Genomic DNA, 15,735 nt, shown 5'->3' with positions numbered 1-15,735 from the left:
TGATTTGATTTGGTTGGCAAGAAACTGGGATATCCTGTTATCTAACAATGGCAACCCAAATTATTGCTGGAGGCAAAAATAATGCTTAGGAGGAAACCAGGGCTGATTTTGTATGTGAAAGATCTTGTGAACTTTGTTCGCAAATGATTGCAAATTCCTGGGCTAAACTTATGCTTAGAAGCATGTGTTCATTACTTCTTCCTTAATTATTTCTGCCTGCGCCATTATTTTGTTTCTGGTTCCCTTAGCAAACCTTGCCATTCTAGAGGGGGGAAAACACAGTGGATCATGCAAAACTTAAGCCTACCCAGCCCTGACCTGATCAGTCTAATGATATATACAGTCATGAATCTGGTGATGTTGGTTATACATCTAGCAATGACTGCCTAATCTATTCTAATATCACAAAGGTGGCATGGGCAAAAGAGTCCCTGGACTGCTGTGATATTATAGAGGCACAGGACACAAAGATGGTCTTGTAGAAGAACAGTAGAAATGAATGAAATGTAAGAAGAAAGATGCAAGCAATTAATTAATTAAACCCATACTTTTGCATTATCTAAGATAATGTATATGTCTTTCTGCCCATTTTATCCTCACAACAGGGCTGAGAAGTAGATTATGCTGAAATCTACTTTCAGCATAATCTAGGTATGACTAGGCACAAGAGGTTACTGAGGCCACTTTCATACTGCCATATAAAATTCAGATTGTCTACTTTGAACTTGATTATATGACCATGTAGGCTCATATAATCCAGTTCAAAGCAGATAATGTAGATTATCGGATTTGATAATCTGAATTATATGACAATGTAGAAGGGACCTTAGGGGGGCCCCTGATGGCACAGTGTGTTAAAGCGCTGAGCTGCTGAACTTGTGGACCAAAAGGTCCCATGTTCAAATCGCGGGAGCAGAATGAGCGCTTGCTGTTAGCCCCAGCTCCTGCTAACCTAGCAGTTCGAAAACATGCAAATGTGAGTGGATCAATAGGTACTGCTCCGGCGGGAAGGTAACAGCGCTCCATGCAGTCATGCCGGCCACATGACCTTGGAGGTGTCTATGGACAATGCCGGCTCTTCGGCTTAGAAATGGAGATGAGCACCAACCCCCAGAGTCGGTCATGACTGGACTTAAAGTCAGGAGAAAACCTTTACCTTTACTAGAATTGACCTTAGACAGTTTTCTGGCTGAATTGCTCACTGAACTTGTGCCACTCAAATACTATTCCAATTTTCTTTGAAATGCATTGACATTGAAGAATAGGAAATATTGGGGAGGTAGAAGGGATGTAGAAAGAACAATTTTGCCTCAGCCCACTTGTTCCTTATTTTTGAAAGATTGAGGTTCCTAAAGAACATATTAAGTAATGCAGAAGGAGGCACTAAAGCAATGAAATCTGACATGACTGTATTGAACTGTGACTAATACCTAATGCTGACGGGGTTCTCCATCCATTACCAAGCACACAGACAATGAATAACCCTCTTGCTTAGACTTACTGCTGTGTTAAATTGCAGGTTTTTGTGGTGCACTTCTATGGTATATATACACCATAGTTTCCCTTTAAGAATTTCATACTCCATGTGCTGTCCTGCCTTCTTATGGTATTGTGGAAACACAGTCCAAAGGGACCTTTCTGATATGGTATCACATGTGAACAGATTAATTACATAATTTAAAAAATACTATTTAAACACTATTAGATAGTGAGGCATCCAGTATGTTGTTGAGCTAACACACTTCTGCTCCCCAATGATTTATAGACCATTAAATGACTCCAAGCAAGATATACTTTTTATCTTTATTTTTTAAATATTTTCCACAGCTCCAAAGTTGCAAAATGTCAAAGCTGCTAGAGGCTCTGGGGTGGATCTAGCAGCAGCTATACCCTAAAAATCTCTATCAAATTTTTAAAATTCTTTTTATTGTAAACACAGGTAGAATAATATCAAATTCAGTAACCATTTCATAATACAAACAGAATGTTATTCTCTTAATTTTCTTAACATTACCGATTCCACAGTTATCTTCCACCTGTGTCTATCAATATTTTTTCCCTCCCTCCCTCCCCCCTCCCTCAGGAAACAGTACTTTCCTTCATTCAAATATTATTTTAATTGATCGATCATGGAGAGAGTATGATTCAGTTCTTCATATTTTCCTTTTTCATTTGCTCTATCTATCAGTCTTCCCCATTTCAGAACCCAGTTCTTCTTGTTTCGGCCTGATGTGTATCTAATTCTCCTTTTATGGAGAATCAGCTAAATATTCTAACCATTTATTGACTTCCTGCTTTCTATATTCTTTCTAGCCCAAAGCAACAGATGCTTGGGCGGCGAATGTCATATATTTTATAATTTCTGCCCAAACATTCCCACCACATATGCATATAGGAGTCAATTTCTTTTAAAAAACAAAAACAAATCTTACCCTTCAATAAATGTGTCAACGTGAGATTTTATGTGTAAGTTGTATCACTTATGTATTGTGTCAATTCTTAAATATATAAACTATATCAAATATATATATATATTAAAATGTATCCTGAAGGCAGATGATTCTCTTTGTCACTAGGATGAGCTCAGGATGTTTGTTCATTCAACTTGAGATTGAGAGTATGTCACTCCTGTGGAAGAGGGGGCTCAGCAAACATTAATTCATTAACCAAGGGCAGCCAAGCCCTTGATTGTCTGAAATTACCACCTTTATCTTTTGGGTCTTGCACCCTTTATGTCACATGGAACTGGACACTTGAGTTAATTAAAAACTCATAAGCATATCCAAATCACCATTTCCTCCAGAGTCGCTCCCTCCCAGGAGGTGTCCCTGGAAGGGATTGATCCTTGAAGCTGACCAACTACCAGCTGCCCTTCTTCCCAACACAATAATCTCATCCTTCAGGATGTGACTACAGGGAAACCACAAGGGTTATCCTGGTGCGGATTCTAGTCTGCCTCTCTTCTCAGCCAATCAGGTGAGGGAGCAGGAGGTCTGAATAGCTGTCAGAACTATATAAAATGTCATGTATTTTTCTATGAATTTGTGCTTGTACATTTTGAAGCGTATTGCTTGTACTTGCATCCTATTTGGCCAAATCACAATAAACCTCTGTAACTTTGCCTTCAACCCAGAGTACTTATTCTCAATCTGGGCTGATCACGTTTAATCGAAGCTCACCAGGCACAAACTTCCTTATCTGCGGTCCTAACTGAAATCTTAACAACCTCAGTCAGAAGTTTGGGAATTGACCTGGAAGATGCATAAAATGCTTATTGCATATATTGTTACAATTTTGCTGCTAGGGTGTGGGGAAGCATTTGTGATATCTTCTGCCTCATGTGCCATAATAACTTGGTTGGCTTTGGTTACTATGTAGCTTGACAGAGGAAAGAAGTTAAAGTTTAATGTTCAATTACTCAGGTTGATTTTCTTCCTAGGGAACAGGTCATGTAGCTATTTAAATACCTTAAAGATTTGGCCCCTCCCAAACTACTAATTTTACAAATAACTGCTAAAGCAATTGGGACACAATATAGTGATACAGTAGAGTCTCACTTATCCAACATAAACGGGCCGGCAGAATGTTGGATAAGCAAATATGTTGGATAATAAGAAGAGATTAAGGAGAAGTCTATTAAACATCAAATTAGGTTATGATTTTACAAATTAAGCACCAAAACATCATGTTATACAACAAATTAGACAAAAAAAGTAGTTCAATATGCAGTAATGCTACATAGTAATTACTGTATTTACAAATTTAGCACTAAAATATCATGATGTATTGAAAACATTGACTACAAAAATGCGTTGGATAATCCAGAACGTTGGATAAGCGAGTGTTAGATAAGTGAGACTCTACTGTATTATCTTCCTGTATCACAGTGTTGCTGAACTTTTTAAATATATCTCTGGTCTGACTTCTAAAACTTTCATCTTGCATTGATAAAGATAGTTCAACATGTTCAGACATCTGCCCATTTAAAAAACTGTTTTTGTAGCATGAATTTATTATAAAATTCATAATAAAATCAAAGCAAATTATTATTTATTCACTAACATTTTTACTAAATGGAACAAATCTGATGTCAGTTTTAAAAGCAGTCTCAAGTCTCCACTACCTTTGATGCAAAGTCATATCTCTATTGCTTTGCAATAAACAATGACAACTTTCTGGGACAAGTTGTAATTGCAATCTTCAAACTTGCACATCATCTGGAGATAAACAGTAATGTTTTATCAAGGAATGCTCAAATAATACAGTATTGAGTACAATAACAGTATTACAAATCAATTAAATCACAGGGGCAATAGAAAAGTAAGACTGCATATTTACTTCAATGTCTTCTTTTATCAAGGAATACTAGTTTTTGTCACATGGCATCTGTTATTTTGTATGTGATATATGTAAAGATGATGGCTCTAGCATGTAACAATGTGGAATAAAATGAAGCTTCAGAAAATGTTTTTTTCTTGTGATCTTCGCTGTCTTCTTTCATGTACATCAAAATGAAAGTATTTTTCCTCTTTCTTCGTTTGCAACTTTATGATATGCCATAAAATGTTCATTTAAATGTTTGGATCCAGACTGTTGGAAGTGCCTTTTGATTTTTGCAGTCTACAAAATGCCTTACAATCGTGTAATATGGTAGTCTCCCCAAAATAATCTTTAAATTATTAGCATAATAATTCTAGTATTACAGAATGAGTGGTTCAAGACATTTTGTTGTTTGAGGTGGAATAGCAAACAGTGTCACTTTATATTAAAGGTGTATAGTTTCCAAAACAAGACAAAGCTGGGTTGTTGTTTTTTTTGGGGGGGGGGGGGCATGGGATTTTTTTTTCAAAAACCCTCCAATGTCAATTTTTTTCTTCTCTTTGACATTAAGTATCAACTGTTCCTTTCTGACACCTCAATTCATCTACTTGGGGCAAATGCCTCCATCTAGGAGACAAGAGGGAGTAAATCGTCCCTCTATTCATATACTCCACACTATGTATGATATTAAATACCTTTCATGTTTCTGCTTAATTGGTTTTCTCCCCAAGTTGAACATGGATGCTTTGGTTTTTCTTGCAGAAAAGGTTCTGTGCATTTATACATACCCTTATTAGAACACATAAACACAGCCAGAACAAATTGTACATGCTTCCAGGTAAAAAAGGCAAGGGTCAGGTGGAATGAACTCCTGGTTTGTGGAGTTTGTTCAATCCTTTGCCATGGACAGCAGAATTAAAATGTGTCAAGCTACTATCTACCATAATTGGTAGACTTTCAATCTTCCCACCTAACGGATAGAAAACATAATATGAGTAGATAAATAGGTACCGCTTTTAGTGGGGAGGTAATAAAGGTGCCATTATGGACATCTATCAGGAGGATCACAAAGCTCCTCAGCATGGAAGATGGAGTGACAGCACCTCACCCGCCCCCCTGTGGTCAGAGTCGAGCACAGCCTTCAAGATGCTGGAAATAAGATGGTAAATGCCTTTACCTCTGTCTGTCCGTGTACTGTCTGTCCTTGTTAATTGTATAACGGCATTGAATGCTTGCCATATGAGTGTTCTGTAATCTGCCCTGAGTCCCCTCAGGGAGATAGAGCAGAATATAAAATATATTATTTATGTATAAGTCTCATAGACTTATATATAAAGCCAGATTTTTTCTCTCTCACTATAATTCACTTAAACCATAATTTTACATTTAATTCACTTACATTGGCTCTCTACCATTTTGTCATTTGCACACCTATTTAGGAAGTATTGATTTGCTGCTCTTTGTTATAGTTTTATGGCTTTTCATCATATTGAGCAATTTGGTCTCACATACAAAATTGGACATCTTTCTGTACTGATTATACAGGAAAAATATACAAAGTTAAAACATTTTACCAAGATAGGTAAGTTTGGCTAAAGCTTATGAATACTCTATCTGAAGCAGGCAGATAACCAAAGCAAAATGAGGGAATGTAACAGAGACTTACAAAATAATATTTGCAAATATGGAGTTTTATTTCTTTAACCTTGCTCCATTAGATCTTGAGGTGACCCAGTAAAACCTATTCACAGTACATTAGTCAAATGAAAATACTTCTTGACATAAATGTCTTATTAATTTAGGAAATTAACTGCCTGCAGATATGATTAAGACCACTGATTTATACACCGTTAGAGAAATTAATAGAGGACGAGTCAATCAATAGTTGTTGGCCATTATATTTAAAAGGAGACTTCAAATTCAGAAACAGTTATATACGTCAAATGGGCAAACAAGAGTAGAGTTTGGGAGTGCAGTCAGTATCGTATTTCCTACAAAAAGCAAATATATTATCAAACTTTCAACCACACAGTGATGTATCTGCACTATATAATATCAGTGCCTGGATATTGCCTTAGCTGTCATGATTCCATTCTACTGAATTCTAGTATTTATAGTTTGTTGATGAGGTAGTATTTTCTGCCAGAGACTTATAATGCTATATACAGTTCAGGAAGCTTCACTAGAGAATTCCAATAAGCTCACTAAGTTACAAAGCTCCCTGTATTCTGTAGAATGTAGGAAGGGTGTTTAAAAACTGTATCAAACTCCAACCCAGGTAACAGAAAAGAACACACTTGCCTCAGACAGACAAGAGTGCTTTCTCCCACCCTGGACCTTCCACAGATATATAAACTTCCTTTGCCTAGTTTCCAATATACCTCACAACCTCTGAGGATGTCTGCCATAGATGTGGGCGAAACGTCAAGAGAGAATGCTTCTGGTTAAGATCATTTGGGGATGCCCTGCTGTCTGTCCCGCTTACTTCACAAGCATGGCTGGCGGGAACAAGAAACAGGGCCTTCTCAGTGGTGGCCCCTCAGCTGTGGAACTCCCTCCCCAGCGACGTTAGATCAGCCCCCTCCCTTCTAGCTTTCAGAAGAAAAGTAAAAACTTGGCTCTGGGATCAGGCTTTCAGTGATTAGTACAGTGCAGTAATAGACTTGGAATTATAGATAATTGACAACGGAACGGCCTTGGACTATAATTTTCGAATGATGCAATTTTAATATTGAATGTAATGTTTTAAATGTTTAACATGTATTAATTTTAAATGTAATTGATTTTAAGTGTCCGTTTGTATGTATTATAAGGCAACTAATGGTTGCCATATGTAAGCTGCCTTAGAGAAAGGTGGGATAGAAATAAGGCAAATAAACATGGCTATAAAGCCTGAAAGGGGCCCGTTTTTTGTTTTTTGGTCAGGAGCAACTGGAGTGAGAGAATTGGCCATTTGCAAGGATGTTGCCCAGGGGACGCCCAGATGTTTTGATGTTTTACCATCCTTGTGGGAGTCTTCTCTCATGTCCCTGGAGCTGATAGAGGGAGCTCATCCACACTCTCCCCGGGTGGGATTCGAACCTGGCACCTTTCAGGTCAGCAACCCAACCTTCAAATCAGGAGGTTTTTATCCCCTAGGCCATCGGAGGCTCCTGGTGGCACAGTGTGTTAAAGCGCTGAGCTGTTGAACTTGCAGAACAAAAAGTTCAAATCCCGGGAGCAGAATGAGTGCCCGCTGTTAGCCCCAGTTCCTGCAGTTCGAAAACATGCAAATGTGAGTAGATCAATAGGTACCGCTCTGGCGGGAAGGTAACGGTGCGCCATGCAGTCATGCCGGCCACATCACCTTGGAGATGTCTATGGACAATGCCGGCTCTTCGGCTTAAAATGGAGATGAGCACCAACCCCCAGAGTTGGTCACGACTGGACTTAATGTCAGGGGAAACCTTTACCTATACAGCCTGGAAAACTCACAGCAACCCACTGACTCATCACACTAGGGCATGAATCCACTTAAAATCCAGTTAATAAATAAAGTGTTATTATTATTATTATTATTATTATTATTCTGCCTCCTGCAGAATTCTGGGGTTTGTAGTTTTGGTGAGGCCCAGGACTTATCTAGTTGAGCTGTTTAAAGCAGGGGTCCCCAAACTAAGGCCCAGGGGCCGGATGCGGCCCTCCAAGGTAACTTACCTGGCCCCCACCCTCATTTATAATATAATATTTTATATCAGTTTTAATAATATAATATATTGTATATACATATAATATTGATAATAATATTATCATTTTAAACAATACAAAACTAACAATAATATCATATAATAATATTAAGTATATGTTATATATTACATATAATATTACAGTATAGTGGTATAATTCAATATAGTATAATGCTAATATTGTGCTATGCTAATAATATAATATATTGTATGTACATACAGCTGCTCGGAGTTCCCTTCGGGGTGAGAAGTGTGAGATATAAATGTAGTAAATAAATGTAGTAAATGATTTTGGACTTAAATAATTCTGGACTTAGGCTCGCCCAAAGTCTGATATGACTTGAAGACACACAACAACAACAACAATCCTAATTAACCTATCTCATTGGCCAGAAGCAGGCCCACACTTCCTATTGAAATACTGATAGGTTCATGTTGGTTAAAATTATTTTCATTTTTAAATATTGTATTGTTCTTTCATTGTTATTGTTGTTGTTTTGCACTACAAATAAGATATGTGCACTGTGCATAGGAATTTGTTCGGGTTTTCCCCCCAAATGATCATTCGGCCCCTCAACAGTCCGAAGGATTGTGGACCGGCCCTCTGCTTTAAAAGTTTGAGGACTCCTGGTTTAAAGCCTCTTTTCTAAAGTTGATTTAAAGTGGATCCAAGGTCTAGTGTGATGAAGGTACCAGTAATTCTGGACATGAAAGGCTTGGACAGCACAATGTCGTTTCAAACCGCATTATATGGCAGTGTAGATGTAAATCCCCTTTTGGGTGTTTCTCTGTGGGAATTGTGCTGGGCGGGGCGCAAGGCAGGTAGCCCCGCCCCTTCTTCCCCGGCCCCGCCCTCAGCGCGAGGTCCCCTTCCCCTTTGTTCCCCTTCCCCTCCTCTTTCTGGCTCTTTGGAAGCCGACCTTTGGGCAGCCGGGGAGGCGCACGAGGCACACCCCCCTCTCTCTCTGTCTGTCTCTGTCTCTCTCTCCCTGGTGAGAGAGCTCCCTCAGGAGAAAGAGGAGGAGGAGGAGGAGGAGGCGCGCCTGGACGCCGCTGGAGGGGGCTCTTCACCACCGCCGCCGCCGCTTCCCTCTCCGCCTCCCCTTGAGGCGGGGGCCGGGCTGGTCGGAGGAGGATTCAGGCTCCAGATCGGAGTGGCGAGTCGCAGAGCCCACTTCTTGGGACGGAACCCGCCCCGCTCCCTTTCCCCTCTCCTCCTCCTCCTCCTCCGCCTCCTCCTCGCCATGGCGACCTCAGTCCCGGCGCTTCTCGCCCTCCCCCCTCCCTCCTCCTCCTCCGCCTCCAGGAACCTTTAATGGCCCGGACTCTCCGGCGGCCCCCAGCCGACGACTTCTTTCGCAGCCCAGCGCCTCAGAGGAAGAAGAAGGAGCGTCGCGGAGGGTGAGGGAACAATGGCGAGGGAAAAGGAGCGGGCGAGAAGGGGGAGGACGGGGTTTCGTGGCCGGGGAGGGGAAGCCCCGGGCGGCAGCGAGGGGAACACAGCCTGCCCGCCTGCTTCTCCCTCTCCCTCGCCCAGAAGTTGCGCCTTTTGTCTCCGCGGCGCCGCTGGGGAAGTTGCTGGGACCAAGGGGCCTCCGAGGAAGAAGAAGGACCTTGGCGGGAGGGAAGGAAGGGGACACCCGCACGGTGCCCTCGCCTCCTCTTGGCATCATCATCATCATCCCTCTGTCTCCGTCCCTTTCCCCTCCTGCCCTGTTCCTTCTCCTGTCTCTGGACCCGCACAAAGGAAGGCGAGGGACGGGACGGAGGGGCGGGTAGAGGCCGGGAGGGGAGAGGACGCCGCCGGTTTCCCTTCTCATCTGGAACCGCTCATTTCCAGAGAAGGGCGAATGAATCTCTTTTGATGGGAAGGCGTGGTGAACTGGGGAGGGAGTCTTTTCTCTCTCCCAACAAAGTAGCAGGGGGCGTATCAAGGCAGGGAGATCTGGCCTTGCTCTGCTTCAAGGTGAGGTGGGGTCTTGCCGCTTTCTGCTCTCTCTCTCTCTGCCCGGTTTGCGTGGCTGCCGTACACCTTTGTGTGGGAAGGTGGGCGTGAGAGGCAGGTCTCACCCGTTGTCTATGGGCCCTTCCACATAGCCATATCGCCCAGAATATCAAGGCAGATTATCCACAATATCTGCTTTGATCTGTGGCCCCTTCCACACAGCTGAATAAAATCCCACATTATCTGCTTTGAACTGGAATATATAAGGCAGTGTGGACTCAGATAACCCAGTTCAAAGCAGATATTATGGGATTTTCTGCCTTGATATTCTGGGTTTTATGGTTGTATGGAAGGGCCCTGGGTTATCTGAGTCCACACGCCATATAAATCAGTTCAATATGGATTTTATACAGCTGTGTGGAAGGAGCATATGAGTCCAGCGTTTGCAGATTTGTTGGTGGTCTATGGCTTGTCTGGTGGGCTTTTGTTTTCCTTCGGTGTCAATATACATCGAGTTGATCTTGGTGAGCTTGAAGGTGGCAACTGTTCCCCCAATTTTCAGGAAACCCCTCTTTCAAAAGAAGTCACTGGGCAAAACGCGGATGGATATATATTCCGCATGGGTTCCCTTTGGGATGGCATCCCTTCCAGCTTGGTAGAAATATAGATGTGCAGACACAAAGAGTCTAGTGTATGCTTGCTATTTCGTCTTTTTAAACATAACTAAACTAACAGCAATGCTTCAACAGCATATTAAGATCTTGTAACATTGGAAAGGGTCTAAATTATCCTAAAGGCACCAAAGCTCCTCTGATCTTGGACTCTCAGAAGAGTCAGCCCTGGTTAGTACTGAAATGGGAGACTGTCAGCGAATGCCAGTGGTATAGGGCATATTTCAGATGAAGGGACTGGCAAAGACTAACACAATCCAGTTCAAAGCAGATAATGTGGAATATCTACTTCGATAATTTGGATTGTAGGAGCCCCAGTGGTGCAGTGGGTTAAACTCTTGTGCCAGCAGGACTGCTGCCAAAAGATTGGTTGTTCGAATCCAGAGAGCAGGGTGAGCTCCTGTCTGTCAGCTCTAGCTCCCCATACGGGGACATGAGAGAAGCCTCTCACAAGATGGTAAAACATCAAACATCCAGGCATCCCCTGGGCAATGTCCTTGAAGACGGGCAATTCTCTCACACCAGAAGTGACTTGCAGTTTCACAAATCACTCCTGACATGAAGAAAACGAAAATCTGGATGATATGGCAGTGTAGAAGGGGCCTAAGTATTCCTTGCCTAAGAAAATCCTATAAAATTTATGGGATCACTATAGCTGACTTGAAGGTATATATAAACACATAGCATGGAAGGGTCTTCCCTACCAACCCACAGTGTTAGGTCAGCAAATAACTTCATTTGGATTTGCTACAATACAAACTGCAGATTCCACAAATGCCTAGTCTCAGTGGGAATGTGGAGGGAGAACATGAAAAGAAGTATCATGAAATAGAACACGCAATTCCTTGGTCCCAAAATGGTCCTCCAGTTTTTAGGATCTACACAGGCATTATAATCTACATTGAAGTGGATTATAAGGGGAGGGTGTAACCAAACTATGCACGCCTATAGTCCTGGTGAAACTGCATTAAACAGGAAACACCCATGTTTTAAAAAGTCCAAAGAAAGTCTGGGCTCAGCTGGAAAATGTGCTGCATTGGGGCCCATTATACCCTAGGCACGTGGAAAGTGTGAGACTTTGTGAGATTTCCATGTGGGGCACTAGTGTGCATGTCACCGGCACATAACCACATTTAAAAATTGCAGGCATTCCTGCATTCTGGACATGCACTGCAGCAAGTCTAGGTAGAGAGAAAAATGGTGGAAAACCTCTGTCACATGTCCTACCAATCTAAATTATTCCAGATTAGTGTGGATGCTCTGAGATAATTGCTCTGGGGCAACAGATCCAGGTGGAGACTCTTTGGAAGGTAATGGGTTTTTTAAACCCTCTTTATACGCCAGATTAAATGCCTGTGTAGAAGTGCCCTCAGATTTCTGTGAGTTGAACCCCAAAACACTCGGAAGCCCAACACTGGAGAATCACCACTCTAGTTCATTGAGATGATGACCATTTTGTCTGTATTTTGGCTTTAGTTATATTTTGGTATATTGTAATATAACATCTCAAAATGTGATCATAAGTTACCAAACTCATGTTGGAGGGAATCCAACCTCATGATGATGGTTTTTTTTTCTGAATTCTGGCAACCCTATTGTTGGGGTTTCTTGATAAGATTTGTTTGGGGGGTGCTTTGCCTTTGTTTTCTTCTCAGCTTGAGAGAATGTGACTTGACCAAGGTCATTCAATTGGCTTCTGTGGCCAGTAGAAATTTGGACTCTGATCTTCATATGGTCTGATACTCAAACGATCACACATGTTGGCTTTCTAATCCCATGTTTGCAGAACTCTCTTTGACCAGCTGGTTCAGGTGTATCAGAAAGAAGGCTTTTTGTGCTGTTCCACAAGTGTGTTTACGTCAGTTCCTTTCTTATCATTCAATAACTTAACACTTGATGACTCACTACTGAAAGCATGAAGTGACTCGCTATTGAAACAAAACATTGTATTTGGAGTAATAAGAAACAATGTGACAGCCCTGCTATGTTCTCTTGTGGCTTACTCACCCATTCACATTGTCACTGTAGCCTCAAGAATGAAGATACTCTTCAATTTACTGTGTACTTGAAAGTTAGCAAATTTCTAAAGGAGACTCTCACAGGTAGCCTGTTGCACCTGGGAGAACCAATGTGGTCTAGTAGTTTGAATGTTGGACTAAGACTGAGAGACACACTGGGGGAAGGAAAAGAATCAATTATATGAATTGTAAAGATTGTTCTTTCCTTTGTAACAGAACGAACAGAAATGTAATAAAAAAATTTTTTTTAAAAAAAAAGACCGAGAGATCAGTCTTCGAAGGCACACTCAGCCATGGAAACTCACTCTTTTAGTCTTAGAGGAATGCTAGGGCACCCCCCCCCCCCCAACCGAAGAAATCTTGCCAAGAAAATCCAATGAAAGGGTTGCCTTGGGGTTGATATAAGTAAGAAATGACTTACATGCATACCCAACAACAAATTACACCTGGCCCATGGCAGTGGTAGGGTAGAATCTGTCCTGAGTGTACCTGTCCAAGGTGCTGACTCCTCCCATGGCCGCAATGCCTAGGACAGCTCTTAGCAAGTTCACTCTAAAACCTGGAGCAGGTTGAATGACATCAGAGACTCCAGCCATAAATTATCCCAAGACTGATAGCAATGGCAGATAAGAAAACTCCTTGCTTCTTGACCCACACATGTAAACACCCCCCCCCCCCATCTGCATCAGTTATAGGTAGACACCTCTTGCTCTGTAGCTCTCTTGGGACTGTTTTGCCCTCTTTAAACTTCAATGTTTATTTTCCTTCACTGGGCCTTTGTCTGTTGCATCTTTGAGCATGAATGAAAAATTGAGGAAAGAGTGTATATGTGCTCAGGCTTAGGATTGCCAGAATTTGGAATGGGATAGGGGATCGTGGCTGCATCTATATCATCGTTAACATGCACACCCTGTTAACTGTATGTCAACACAATTATATGCAAGTACAGTTAATTATTTGCAAGTACAATACTGAGCAAATACACACATACATGGATGTGCTACACACCTCTGCTCCTTAAAAGAAATGTGGAAGTAACAGCCACACAACTTTCTATAATGATATGTTGAAGTCAGTCATAACCGAGCAGTGATAGGATGATGCTCCAATATTTTAAGCAGCATCTGCTCACTGTTTAGTTTTATATGGCTTCAACATCTCATCATATTCATTCTTTCTTAAGGTGTGCCTCAATGCCACTCCCACAGAAAGTTAATAGGATGAGAGTGAGGGATCAAAAAATCTCAAGATAGATATAGAAGTAATCAGTTACCAAATCCATTATGCATCATCATATTCTTGGCTTCATTTTGAATAGGAACCAGTGTGGCATAATCAAGGGCATAGCCATGCTAGTCAGTATCAGCATCTTTGTGTCTGAGGCCCCATCTACACTGTATTGAATTCAGTGTAGAGTCATATTATCAAGTTCAATGCATTTAAACCGCATTCTGAAACTGCATTACATGGTAATGTAGATGAGGCCTCAAAGAAAGATCAGTAGCATAAACAATCATAGACTCATAGACTCAATCTACTTTATCAGATACATGAAGGGAAGCACCTGCTGACAGACATTTATACTAATGAATGTGTGGAGTTTGCATGTCTAGACAGCAATGGAAATGCAAAATGTGAGTATGGTGATGAGGTGGCAAATTCCTTTTCTACAATGGTTATAAAAAGTACATAAGGGACAAATGTGAGAGACAGGATCTCCATCATACCAAGATGAATAAGAAAACGTGTGTGGTGGGCAATTCTTGGTGTAGTGTACAATACGGACTAAAGACTAGATGTAATAAAGTGAGCAGTGTAGTTTGTGTTTCACTGTTTTTGTTTGTGGGTCTGTGAAAAATAATCATTGCCTTTCACCTTCGTAATTAGTATATCTGTGACTTTTTGTTGATATTTAAACACATTCTTTAAATATTTGGTGAGGGTTTCACAATATTTGTCGGTCAGTTACTCAAGAGTGGCTTTGTTTGTGTGTTTCTTATTGATAAACAAAATAATGAAATGCCAATCCCCCTCAGTCGTGAAATGATAAGCATGGATGTCTCGTAGTTAAAATCCTGTGTAGGTAGGAATAGTCTTAGAAGAAGCTTCAGAATGAATGGAGTGGGTTGTTGTTTTTATTGTTTGTCTTTGATTTGTTTCTGCATTTGGTGAACCCAAGGCAAAACTGCACAGGAGTTTTCTTGGCGAGATTTATCCAGAGCGGTTTTGCCTTATTCTCCCTCTGAGGCTTAGGGAGTTTGACTTGCCCATTGTCATCTAGCTGACCTCCATAGTCAAGGGGGAATTTGAACCCAGGTCTTCAGAGTCTAGTGCTCAAACTATTTTACTCATTTGGTTCTCATGAAAAAGGTTATATAGTATGCTTGAAGCCCCACTCCACCTCATCATGGATAGAACTGTTCTTCCTTACAAATAAATTTGGGCATACATGTGTTGTTTTATAACAAAAAAACCCTGTCCTTTTCCTAATGGACTATCCTCCTCAGGTGGCCCTTTAGCGAAGGAATTAGAGATCATTGGACTGGTTTTTATAGCTGATTTTATTGGTTAGTCTAGAATTGATAAAGGAATAGTTGAGCCACAAGGGCTGCTGTGATGATGGAAACACCCGTATCCTGAGATTCCCAGTTGCAGAATTCTTTTCCCAGTGAGGTTTGTCTGGTTCCAATTTTGTGCCAGGCAAAGATCTTTTTTCTGTCTTCTGTTGCTTGTCTTATCAGTAGACCTTTAACAACTTGCATTTTCTGACTACATCTCTCAGAAACCTGCATCAGCATGGCCGCTATTAGATTGAAATGTGAAGGGAACATAAGATTTATACCTTAACTTGGAAATGAGTGCATTCCTGTTTCTTTTTTTCCAATACATTCTTCAAATATTTCACCATTATTTCACAACTTTTAACTGGTCAATTGCCCAAGGCTGGGTTTAGCATAGAATGCTTAGCAGGGAGCTTGGTTTATTCTTAAAAGGTTGTAAATTATACCTTTTCTTTGCCTTAAGCTCCATTGAGAAAGACAGAGATAAAATTAAAT

The 15,735-nt window shown here is 41.1% G+C and overlaps 1 protein-coding gene across 5 annotated transcripts in view; it reads left to right on the top strand.

Annotated features, from left to right (window-relative positions):
* The first annotated feature begins 8,959 nt into the window (after nt 1-8,959).
* Nucleotides 8,960-15,735, top strand: part of farp1 (FERM, ARH/RhoGEF and pleckstrin domain protein 1) — a 240,549-nt gene continuing 233,773 nt past the window's right edge. For 2 of the 5 annotated variants that reach the window (XM_016992295.2, XM_003218697.4), the window contains exon 1: nt 8,961-9,446. The gene's annotated coding sequence lies outside the window, so the exon portion shown is untranslated. Of the gene's footprint in view, nt 9,447-9,863; nt 10,012-15,735 lie in introns of those variants that run through there. The other 3 variants (XM_008106936.3, XM_062975494.1, XM_016992293.2) reach the window with 3 other exon arrangements.

This window comes from Anolis carolinensis, chromosome 3 (genome assembly GCF_035594765.1).
Source record: "Anolis carolinensis isolate JA03-04 chromosome 3, rAnoCar3.1.pri, whole genome shotgun sequence".
Lineage (NCBI taxonomy): Eukaryota > Metazoa > Chordata > Lepidosauria > Squamata > Dactyloidae > Anolis > Anolis carolinensis.
The sequence above is the reverse complement of the archived record's forward strand: the minus strand, read 5'-3'. Positions and strand labels throughout refer to the sequence as shown.